The sequence below is a fragment of the Heloderma suspectum genome, chromosome 5 (assembly GCF_057233095.1).
Source record: "Heloderma suspectum isolate Gila_16-S chromosome 5, 16-S_ref, whole genome shotgun sequence".
In the NCBI taxonomy this organism is placed as follows: Eukaryota; Metazoa; Chordata; class Lepidosauria; order Squamata; family Helodermatidae; genus Heloderma; species Heloderma suspectum.
Window position 1 is genome coordinate 164,072,207 of NC_139462.1, and position 12,764 is coordinate 164,084,970.

Consider the following 12,764-nt stretch of genomic DNA (forward strand, 5'->3'; position numbering starts at 1 on the left):
AGCACCCCAGCAGGACAGAGGAGAATGTGCTTTCCCAGTGCTGGTTTCAGGTTTTTGAGGGCCCTTGGACAAGACAGCTCTCAACAGGCCCCTTCCCTCAGTGAGTCTACCTTCTCACTGCCTTTGTCACCAGACACCAGCTGCTATTGCTTCTGATCCTGTTTCTTATCATTGCTACCACTTGCTTGCTTGACAGGCAGAGAGCCGAGGAACAAGTAGGACATCGCATCTACTGCTCTTCCTTCTCACCACCACCGTTGTCTGGGCCAGAGCGAGAGGCAGGTGAACAAGCAGGTTTCAGTGGTAAAGAGGAGCAGCAGCTCCTGGAGGTTGTTATCAGGGGGCCCCTGCTGGGGTGTGGGCCCTCGGCAAGTGCCTGACCATGCCCACCCTTGACGCTGGCCCTGTGCCTTCCCATCTTTCTGTGAATGTCAATACAGATCCATCATTTCTGTTCCGTGTGTAGATTTATTCCTGTGCAGCACTGTTCACAATGCCTTTTTTGCATGTAAACGTCTCTTGACTGGGGCCAGTATCATTAATATACATGATCATGTTATTTTAACAATAAGACATTAGCCTGGAGAGGAAGTAGCCCATGGTTCACTGTTGAGACTAGTGACTGCCTTTCTGTTCATTTGTAAATGTGGTGACATTTTGAGCTTTTTGTACAGTAAACGGAAGCACCCCAGGAAGCTCATGGCAGAATGATTTCTTCCTAGAGAGCATTAAATGAGGCTAAATCAATTTCCTCCTGTACAGAGACAATATATTGCACCAGTTGGGTCCCAGTGAGGGGGAAAATGCACCTTATTTACAATCACTTTCTTCTCATGACACAGCCACATAGAAGATCTTTCTGAGAGCAGAATTCAACAAACTGTAATCGAATTTCTTTACACACACACAGACACACACACAGGCATTCCAGGGAGCATCACATTTTAAGGCCTAACTTTGGTTTGACAAAAGTTAAATGCGATGTGCAGTGCAACCTGAGATGTGTTATCAATGGCTACATTACAATGGGTTTCCCGTGGGCAGCTGGTTGGCCACTGTGTGAACAGAATGTTGGATTAGAGGGACCCTTGGCCTGATCCAGCAGGGCTCTTCTTTGGTTATTATGTTCTCATGACTAGAGGGACCCTTGGTCTGATGCAACAAAGCTCGTCTTAGGTTCTTATGACTACAGGGACCCTCAGTCTGATCCAGCATGGCTCTTCTTAGGTTCTTATGACTAAAGGGACCCTTGGTTTGATCCAACATGGCTCTTCTTAGGTTCTTATGTGTTTTATCAGCTTTTACTCCCTGATGAGTGTGTTTAGGATTACAGCCTTAGGGACGCACTAGGGCTTCCATCTTATATAGAAACATACCTGGACGTGAGTACCATTGATGAACTCTAGACAGACATGCGTGGGATTACTATAGAAGTGACACGGCAGCCATGAGTCTACCCTATTTGTTCACACATATGGCAAAGGGGTGAAGAGTAAGGTAGCGACTTAGGCATCTCCCCCCTCCCCCCAAAAAGAGGACACATATTTGTACAACATTTCCATATGTTAATTTATATTTATAGATGTAAATTTAGAAAAAATACTACAACATAAATATAAATACAATACATCTGACCATAGCAGGGGAGACTGGCTCCAGGTGATGGCTGTGCCTGCTCAGGTGTTAAGGGTTCATGGGCGACTTCAGGACCACTCTGCTCCCTCCCCTCTTCTGGCTCTTTATCTTTAAACAGGCTTTGGATTGGGCAGCCCGTCAAACAGAGGACTGTCCTCTGACGCCCCTTCAAGTGGAGTACTGCTCTGTGTAAAGTAGGACACATGGCCACCCTGTGTCTATTTTTCACATGAAAACTGCGCACAAAAGAGATAAATGAAACCATCTATTCCCCTGCCTTGCGAGTTTGCTGAGCTTCATTCTCTGAAGCACTTTTCTCCTAGCATAGCCAATGGTGCAGTCAGGGCAGGATTTTGGGACAGAAGTTTAGGGCCTAAGATGGCAAGGTACAAAAAGAGAACAGGATTTATGCACTTTTAATAGCCCAAGCTACACCTGCTGAAATTCCCTCTTCTACACAACTGTTAAACTGCAGAAGGACCTATTCTTCTTTTGCACCTGGTCACCCTACACCAGCGGCCTATTCAGGAGAAAGAGCAGGGGCCCATCTACATGGAGACACTTTCTGAGGCGATTCTCTTTTAATCTGGATTTTCATGAAATCAGGCTTGCTCCTCCCACGGCAAACACAGCCATTAAAGCAGTGCACACATTTTTTATAATCTGCTTTCATGGGGCAAACGGCACCTGAAACTGCATGAGTTGGGGTTTGGGTGGCAGGAGTCCTGCAAGTAGAACTGAACATCATCAACCGCATAGGTGTTGGGCAGCGAATGAGCGGAGACTTGCTCCCTGCCTCTCTTATTGCTCCTGTGCTCAGTGAGGTGCAATAGAGGAGAATGAGTTACTTTCGAGTAGACATAATATACCTCGACTTCATCAAAGCTTTCAGCAAAGTGCCCCATGATATCCTGATGAGCAAACTAGCTCAAAGTGGGCTAGATGAAACAACGATCCGGTGGATCCACAGCTGACTAGAGAATTGGATTCAAAGAGCGCTTATCAATGGGACCTTCTCAAACTGGGGAGAGGGGACGAGCAGGGTACCGCAGGGCTCACTCCTGGGCCCAGTGCTCTTCAACACTTGGATGATGGCTTTGCCTGCTCAGGTGTTAAGGGTTGATGGGCAACTTCAGGACCACTCTGCTCCCTCCCCTCTTCTGGCTCTTTATCTTTAAACAGGCTTTGGATCGGGCAGCCCGTCAAACAGAGGACTGTCCTCTGACGCCCCTTCAAGTGGAGTACTGTTCTGTGTAAAGTAGGACACATGGCCACCCTGTGTCTATTTTTCACATGAATTGCAGGGAATGCTTATGAAATTTGCATATGACACAAAATTGGGCAGGATAGCTAATGTCCTGGAAGACAGAAACAGAATTCAAAGTGATCTTGATAGATTGGGGTGCTGGGCAGAAAACAACAGAATGAAATTTAATAGGGATAAATGCCAAGTTCTGCACTTAGGAAAAAGAAACCAAATGCACAGTTACAAGATGGGTGATACTTGGCTCAACAATACTACAAGTGAGAAGGATCTTGGAATTGTTGTAGATCGCAAGCTGAATATGAGCCAACAATGTGATGTGGCTGCAAAAAAGGCATATGTGATTTTGGGCTGCATGAATAGAAGTATAGCTTCCAAATCCTGTGAAATACTAGTTTCCCTCTACTCAGCACTGGTTAGGCTTCATCTTGAGTACTGTGTCCAGTTCTGGGCACCACACATTAAGAAGGATGCAGACAAACTGGAGACGGTTCAGAGGAGGGCAACAAAGATGATCAGGGGACTGGAAACAAAGCCCTGTGAGGAGTGACTGAAAGAACTGGCATGTTTAGCCTTGAGAAGAGAAGACTGAGGGGAGAAATGATAGTGCTCTTCAAGTACTTAAAAGGTTGTCACAGAGGGGAAGGCCAGGATCTCTTCTCGATCATTCCATAGTGCAGGACATGGAATAATGGGCTCAAGTTATAGAAAGCCAGATTCCGGCTGAACATCAGGAAAAACTTCCTGACTGTTAGAGCAATTCGACAAGGGAACCAGTTACCTAGGGAGGTGGTGGGATCTCCCACACTGGAGGCATTCAACACAAGGCTCGACAGCTAGGGATGTACAAATCCCTTACCTGGTTCTGGTCGAGGCATCCACTGGGGGCGGGGGAGGCAATCCATTCCTCCCCCTGGAATCCTTGATGGTGGGGGAGGTGATCCAGTCCTCCCCCCAGAATCCTGCCCGGCTGGCTCCGCTCTGTGGCCATGCTGTGGAGCCGCCAGCCAGGCTGATCTGCAGCAGGGCCTCCAGCTGCTGCCGGGCTGGTGTGGATGCAAATGGCGTCCTGCATAGCGGACACCATTTGTGTCCCTACGGTAGCCCGTGATAGGCTACGTAAATATTTATGTAGCCTATCACGGCTAAAGCAGGGATGCAAATGGCGGCCGCTACGCCATTTGCGCCCCTGCCACACAAATGGTTACTGGTAGCCTGTGGTAGGCTACGTAAATATTTACATAGCCTATCACGGCTAAAGCAGGGATGCAAATGGCGGCCGCTACGCCATTTGCGTCCCTGCTCTTTGCCGTGATAGGCTACGTAAATACCTACATAGCCTATCACGGCTGCCTGCAAGCACACAAATGGCGACGGCTACAACGGCCACCATTTGCGGCCGCAGCAGCCTGGCAGTGGCCAGTCGGGAGACCAGCATCCACCCCAGGTAAGCTTCGTCCCGGGGGGATTCTGCGGGCTGGCGGGGGTCCGTTCCACTATGGATTCCGGGGGGGGGGGCGGATTCTAAGGAATCCTCACTAGAGTCCGTGGCAGAATTCTCTGACATCCCTATGGACAGCCATCTGTCAGGGATACTTTGACTTGGATTCCTGCATTGAGCAGGGCTTGGACTCAATGGTCTTATAAGCCCCTTACAACCCTACTATTCTATGATTCTATGATTCTGTGTTCACACCTCTCCTTATGTCCACCCTTTGAAGACACAACTTTCTCCTTCCACCTATCAGTGCTACTCCCCCCAGCCCACACCAAAGCCAGCTGAGCTAGGGATGTATGAAAGTCACTTACCTTTTCGAAGGGTGACATTCGCGGTGGGGGGGAGGCGCGCCGTCCCTCCCCCCAAAATTCTGGCTGGGGGGGAGGCGCTCCATCCCTCCCCCCCGAAATTCTAGCCGGGGATGAGGCGCTCCGTCCCTTCCCCCCCAAATCCTGGCCAGCCGGCTCCGCAAATGGCGGCGGCCGTAGCTGCTGCTGTTTGCGTCCCTGCAGTCAGCCGTGATAGGCTACGTAAATGTTTACACAGCCTATCACGGCTGATTTAAAAGAAAAAAACCACGCATATGCCATTTGCATACGCAAATGGCAGCGCCCATGGGCGCTGCCGTTTGCATTCCTTCTTTGCGTTCCTTATTTTGGTTCCTTATTTTGCGTTCCTTATTTTGGCTCCATGCGTACCAAAATAAGGAACGCAAATGGCAGCGCCCATGGGCTCCATGCAGCTCCATGTGGCAGCGGTTCAGCGGCGGTGGCTGCAGCGGCCGGTCTTCCAACCGGCCGCCGCCATTTCCAGTAAAAAAACAACAACAACAAAAAAAACGTGATAGGCTTCGTAAAGATTTACATAGCCTATCACGGCTAGATTTTTAAAAAACACCGTGATAGGCTACGTAAATGTTTACGTAGCCTATAACGGCTGATTTAAAAGAAAAAGAAAAAACTGCGCGTACGCAAATTTGCATTCCTTATTTTGACACGTCTTAGTCTACGTAAACATTTACATTCTAAGGCCTCCTGTGAGGCTTTGGCAAGGCACTTTGCAGATAAAATTGATCAGATTAGGTGTGTTACTCTGCACACTGTGGATACAGTTAGTGAGCAAGAGGCGGCCTGTGGCAAACCGGTTTTGTGGGATCGGTTCCAGCTTCTTCCTCCTGATGAAGTGGACAAGGTGCTTTCATCTGTAAGTCCGACCACCTGCTTACTTGATCCTTGCCCATCTTGGCTCATTATGAGCTGCAGAGAGAGACTGGGTGAGGGGATCAAGGCGGTGGTGAACGCCTCCCTTGAGGAGGGAGTGATGCCATCAGCCCTCAAGGAGGCAGTGATAAGACCGCTCTTAAAGAAGCCCTCCTTGGATCCTCAAGTTCTGAACAACTTTCGCCCAGTCTCAAATCTGCCATTTTTGGGCAAGGTGATTGAGCGGGTGGTGGCGGTGCAGTTGAAGGCACACTTGGAAGAAACTGATTATCTAGACCCATTTCAGTCGGGCTTCAGGCCTGGGCATGGGACAGAAACGGCCTTGGTCGCCTTGGTGGATGATATGAGGAGGGCTCTGGATAGGGGTGAATGCTCCTTCCTTGTTCTCCTCGACCTCTCAGCGGCTTTTGATACCGTTGACCACGGTATCCTCCTGGACCGCCTGGAGGGGTTGGGCATTGGAGACACTGTATTGAGGTGGTTCTGGTCCTTCCTCTCCGGCAGGTACCAGAGGGTAGCACTGGGAGAGGAGGTTTCGGACCCGTGGCCACTTACTTGTGGGGTGCCACAGGGTTCCATCCTCTCCCCGATGCTATTTAACATCTATGTGAAGCCGCTGGGAGCTATCATCAGGAGGTTTGGGGTGCAGTGTCATCAATATGCGAATGACACGCAGCTCTACCTCTCATTCAAATCTTCACCAAGGTTGGCCGTAGAATCCCTGTCCAAATGTCTGGAGACGGTGAGTGGCTGGATGGGGAGGAATAAGCTGAAGCTGAACCCTGACAAGACCGAGGTACTTTTGGTGGGAGACAAGAGGAGGCTGGGGGATGTTGACCTGGTGTTGAATGGGGTACGGCTACCCTTGAAAGACCAGGTCCGCAGCCTGGGGGTCATTTTGGACTCCCAGCTGTCCATGGAGGCTCAGGTGTCAGCTGTGAGCCGGACAGCGCTGTATCAACTCTATCTGATACGGCGGCTGCGCCCCTTCCTTCCCGACCATCTGCTCCCATCGGTAGTACATGCCCTGGTCTCCTCTCGTTTAGACTACTGTAATGCGCTCTACGTGGAGTTACCCTTGAAGACAGTTCGGAAGCTGCAGCTGGTACAGAACGCGGCAGCTCGCCTGATTAAAGGCAGCCGCCGGCGAGATCACATCACTCCAGTGCTGAAGGAGTTGCACTGGTTACCACTTGTTTTCCGGGCCAAATTCAAGGTGTTGGTTTTGACCTTTAAAACCCTATATGGTTCCAGCCCAGCCTATCTTAAGGAGCACCTCCAGCAACACCAGACAGGCCGCTTAACAAGATCAGCCTCGGACTGCCTTCTCTCTGTCCCATCAGCCAGGACAGCTAGACTGGTGGGGACGAGGGAGAGGGCCTTTTCTGTGGTAGCCCCCACTCTGTGGAACTCCCTCCCTAGGGAACTCCGTCATGCCCCCTCTTTAATGAGCTTCCATCGTGCATTAAAAACGTGGTTGTTCAGGCAGGCATTTGGGGGGGGTTAGGGTATTTTTTTAAAAAAATATGGTAGAATTTTATTGTTTTAAATTGTTTTATGGTGTGTTGTACATCGCCCAGAGTGGCTGGGTGACCAGCCAGATGGGCGATTAATAAATTAAATAAATAAATACATACATATATACATACATAGACTAAGACAGCGAAAATAAGGGGAACGCAAATAGCGTAGCGTCTACACTATTTGTGTTCTCTTATTTTCGCCGTCTTAGTCTACGTAAATGTTTACGTAGACTAAGACGTGCCAAAATAAGGAATGCAAATTTGCGTACGCGCAGTTTTTTCTTTTTCTTTTAAATCAGCCGTGATAGGCTACGTAAACATTTACGTAGCCTATCACGGTGTTTTTTAAAAATCTAGCCGTGATAGGCTACGTAAATCTTTACGTAGCCTATCACTTTTTTTGTTTTTGTTTTTTTTTAACTGGAAATGGCAGCGGTGGCAGCCAGTCGGAAGACCGGCCGCCGCAGCCACCGCCGCTGAACCGCCGCTGGAGCCGCCGCCGCCAGGAAGATTCACCGAAGGTAAGTCCTGTCCCAGGGGGGGCGGGGGGGCAGACCGTTTCGCCACCGATTTTGGGGGGCCGAATGCGCTGGCATTCGGCCTCCTCGAGATTCGTGGCAAAATTCTCTGACATCCCTAGAGGTCACACAGACTCCCAAACCACACTGAGGCTGCCACAACAGGAAAATCCGGTGCGAAACAACTTTGCGAATAAGTGGCTTTGGGGGCAGAAAAACGTGAGGTTGATGCGAAGTGGGGGTTACATCATCTGCCAAGATCATCTGTGCAGTGCAGTAGAACTGGAGTAAATCGGGCCCAGGAGGCCCCCCCCCCCCCAACGCAGCAAGGCTGGCTTATCACATGGTGAAGTATGTGAAATAACACACATTTCCCTCCAAAGATGGGGTCCCACATAAGACCATTAAGTCCAGAGTCTAAAATATCACCTAACTGCTCCACTGAGTCCAGCTCCACTACCAAAAAATTAGCCAAGCTGAAGAGAAAAGGGTTTGAGACCGTCTGGCTAGAAAATGGTCAAACACCACCACCACCATACACAATGTCATGCCACCAATGGAGTCTGGTGTGATGTGGCAGGTAGCCTCAGAATTGTGCCTAGGATTGGCCTCTCCTGAAGTATTTTATCTTTTTTTATTATACTGATGCTTAATACTCCTTTCCTGAATGTTTCCTCTAGTCGTGTGTGAGACATTACTTTTAAGGTGCCAAAAACCCTCTCAGTTTATCTGATGTGGGGGGGAGGGGGAAAGTGACTGAATGTACCACATGTCTGACTCTGAATATTAAATAGAAGAGCTTGCTGTGAAAATATGAACCATAATTTACAACAGTATTAACAGGGAGTGTGAAAACAAGTACAGGGGATGTGTCATTAGCAGCAAAGATTCTTGTCACCCGCATCTGGTCTTGCCGGAGTCAGATAATACATTTGTAACTCATACTGAATTGAGAACATAAGGAGAGCCCTGCTGGAGCAGAGGAAGGGCCCATCTAGTCCAGCAATCCAGTAATGGTGGTCAGTGGGATGCTTCTGGGGAGCCCACACCAAGGCAATAGACACCCTCCCCCCCCACACACACAAACCTGAACATTCATTTTAGTAATCATCGGGTGGCCATGAGTCCTCTTTTACAGAGGACAGTCCTCTGTTTGGAAGGCTGCCAGAGGACCTCCTCTGTTTGAAGGCCACCTCTGCTTGAAGGAGAGTCTTGTTCAATTTGAGTTTAAAGATAAAGAACCACAGAGGAGCTGTTGCCCATCGACAGTTATCATCTGGTAGCAGACTGAACAGGCAAGTACACGGGTCACCTGGTCACAGACTTCCACACTATAGGAAGGTTTCTATTTAAATTATAAAAAAGTATTTCTAAAATTGCATCTCTACACATAAATTCAGCATATGCACATTTTATGCAAATGTGTGTCCTCTTTTTTGCTGATGCATTCCCTCTTTTTTGGGTGGCCACCCTACTATCAATATCATAGCAAATACCTACTGATGGACCTGTCCTCTAGAAATCTGTCTAAACCCATTCTAAAACTATCTAAGCTCCTGGCCATGTTCACCCTATCATTATATTTTAGGATTATACACAACTGAAATTCAATTGTTTTTGTTGTTGTTGTTGTTTTTTACCAGCCTTGGTGCATTCAGATGCAGCCTAGACTTTGTACAGATGTAGCCTAGACTTTGTATAGTATATTTAGCATGTATATAGCACGTATATTTACCAGCCTTGGTGCATTCAGATGCATTCAGATGCAGCCTAGACTTTGTACAGCCTGCTGGGTAGCAACTGGGCTCCCATCCCAGCCTTGGCAAAGATAATGCTACATGAGATGTGTTCCTGTCATAAAAGGGTTTGTATGTGATAAGATCACAAGTTACTGTGACCTGAAAAACACTCTGTCTTCTAGCATTTTTCAGAATGTGAAAGCTTGCCATTTTACAGTGTGCAGACCCTTTCACCCAAGTTCAGCACATGAATACTGAGTGAATTCTGCTACAACTGCTCCCCCAAAAGTACCAACTTCTTCAGTTCAAGAAGTTGTTATTGTTTGAAATGTTGGCATTTAGCATTAGCTAAAGCATAAAGCTGAAAATGAGCATACCAAGAACATTAGAAGAGCTTTACTGGATCAAACCAAAAGCCTATGTCGTCCACCATTCTGTTCCCACAGTGGCCAACTAGATGCCTGTGGATAGAGATGCTGGAGAAATTTGAGACGGACTACAATGAGCTCAGATTTTTTGAGAATTCAACATGCAGAATCTGCTGCAAACCGACCTCAGGCTGCACAGAGTCCATGGACTTTCAGATCTTTTTTGTTTGTTTGTTTACTTTCCTGAAATTTACACATATTTATTTGTGGGAAAATATGCACGTTTCTGCTGAGACTGGTAAATATACATGTGGAAAAGTTGAATGGAATGGGGGGAAATAGGCTAAATGTTACGTACTAAGGTAAATTATGTAAATGGTTGTGAACGCTCTTACGGAAGTATTTGCGTATTTTTCCGCATAATGAAAAAAACTCAAATCCATCTGTGAGCAGATGATGGAACAAAAGGCTCCTGACAATCCATGAAACACAGATGGAGCGGATTTGACACAATCCATACATCCCTACTTCACGAGCAGGACAGGTACCAACAGCACCCTTCCACTCATGTTTCCGAGCAACTTGCACTCATAGGCATGCTGCCTCTGATATTGGAGATGATATATAGCCTTCACAACTAGCAGCAATTGATAGCTTTATCCTCTCTGGATTTGTCTAAAATCCTTTGAAAGGCATCCAAATGGGTGGCCATCACTACATCTTGTAGGAACAAAATGCCATAGTTAACTATGCACTGTGTGAAGGAATCTCCCACCATTCCGTTTCTTTGAATGACCCTGGGTTCTAGTATTATGAGAGAGGGTTTTCTCCCTATCCACCTTCATTGCATCATGCATAATTTTCTACACCTCTACCATGCCCCCCCCCCCCGGCCCACTTACTCGCCTTTTATCTAAGCTAAAAACTCAGATGTTATAACCTTTCCTCGTAGGGGAGTTCCTCCAGCCCCTTGATCATTTTCATTGCCCTTTGAAGAACTAGGTGGGTGTGGTGATAACTCCACCCATACATTGGTTTGTGGCTAAGATACATGAGGTCACGTGCACAAAAAGACGCACATAATCTACAGTAGTGTTTGTGCATATGTATGTAGTTCAGTAGCACAGAACATGCAACATGTAAGAATCCTAACATTTAATAAATTTAAAATTTTAAATGTATACATTTAATAACATTTAAAAGGGTTGCACTCTAGGTTCCCTGCAGGCTCTGCCACTCAGCGATGCTGTAGGTGGACACATTATAACTTTTCTTTTTATATTGCGTATATACAATCAGGGCTGATGTCAAGGGTAGGTGTAGTTGGGCATCTGCTGAGGGGGCCCCAACAGGGGCCCACTGATAAGACCTCCTGGATTGGCTCCTCTCCTTCGCTGTTGCTACCTGCCCATTCACCAGCTTCTCACTCTGGTCCAAACTACAGTGGTGGTGAGAAGGAGGAGCAGGAGATGCCACTGCCTACTTGCTCACTGGCTCTCTGCCTTTCAAGCAAACAAGAGCAATGCAGAAGAGGACAAGCAAGAGCAGCAGGTGATAATGGTATTGAGACACTCATTGAGGTAGTAGGGGCCACTGCAGGTATCTTGCCCAAGGGCCCTCAAAAACCTGGATGCAATGTCCATCAAGTCCATCCACCCCAACCTGTATTACCTTGAAATATTTTGACCCACAGAGGCTGTTGTAATTCTCTTTTGTCACATCAGGGCACTGACATTTTTCCATCTTGTACTATGGTGATGGTGCAGCCACTATATTCTAAGCTGGTGATTTTGGCTTGTGATATCCTAAAGATCCCCACATACAAAGGGGGTGAGGAAATAAAAAACAGTAATGAGTAATTTCTTTAATAACTCCAAATTTCAAATAAAGTCTGGTTTTGAACACTCAGCAACGGACAATGGAAGGTAGCAAGATGCATCATGAGACTGGATCTACCCATGTGTTGCTCATGGATACTGCCACGCTTGGAGTCAGGGTGACTGGCTGGCACCCTGAGTGGAAGATGAACTGCTTGAGGTAGGAAGGTGCAAAATGTTGCAGAACCCCTGGGAGTGCTCATGGAATCCTGATTGAGAAACACTGTTCTATGCTGCAGGATTTTTTGAAAGTTTTGCTCAGTAGTGCAAGGATCATGGCTGATGTCACTCCACCGGAGCAGAAGGCCTGATAAAGCCAGGTTTGTACTCTGTGGCTTACTTAGTGTTATTGTTTATGCAGCTCTGTCAGGGTGCTTTTGATGAGTATCTGATGACCACTGTGATCCATGGGCTGCTTTTGTGCAGATTGTTTTCTCTGACTGCAAATATGCTCATAGGTTGGGAATTGCACTTACTGTTTTTTGAAGATGACACACAGCATTGTCTCTCCCTGTTATACCTGCAAAAGGCTGCCTAGCCAGGAGTCAGGTAACTGTTGTCTGCGTGATGTGCCCCTTAATCTCCCTTGTTCCTTGCCATGAAAAGTAGGAATCTGTCTGGGGAAAAGAAGAATGACTAATATAGCATATCACAGGCTGAGGGATATGACGCTATTTCCTTGAAGTGTGAAGTTGCAAATAGAGGTGCTAAAGTTAAGGCTACCAATGACAGATGCACAACAGAAGGTATATAGTTACTTGTTATGAAGAGAGCTTTCAGACTAAAGAGTTTGAGAGAGTGGGAGAAATATTCTGATCCCCAGTATACATGCCAAATGACCTGTTCCCTTGGGCTTATAAGGTTGTATCACATGCAACATGAATGTTAGAGAGCCTACTCAGCCTGAACAATTTGTACTTCCTTAAATGTCGGAGACACACATCGGATGCCCATACCAAAATTTCAAATAGAAGAGACATTTACTGTATGTATGTATGTATGTATGTATTGTATTCTGTGGAAATATGGACTACATTAAGAGGCAGTCCTTTGAAGAGAGAAATCTCTTAAAATATAGGACATCATCACTTGGCAGGGTTGAAATCAAGGGTAGGCATGGTT

The 12,764-nt window shown here is 47.1% G+C and overlaps 1 protein-coding gene across 7 annotated transcripts in view; it reads left to right on the forward strand.

The window, feature by feature from the left end:
• CPNE4 (copine 4) overlaps positions 1-12,764 on the forward strand; it is a 272,750-nt gene that overhangs the window by 126,016 nt on the left and 133,970 nt on the right. The window lies entirely within an intron of this gene.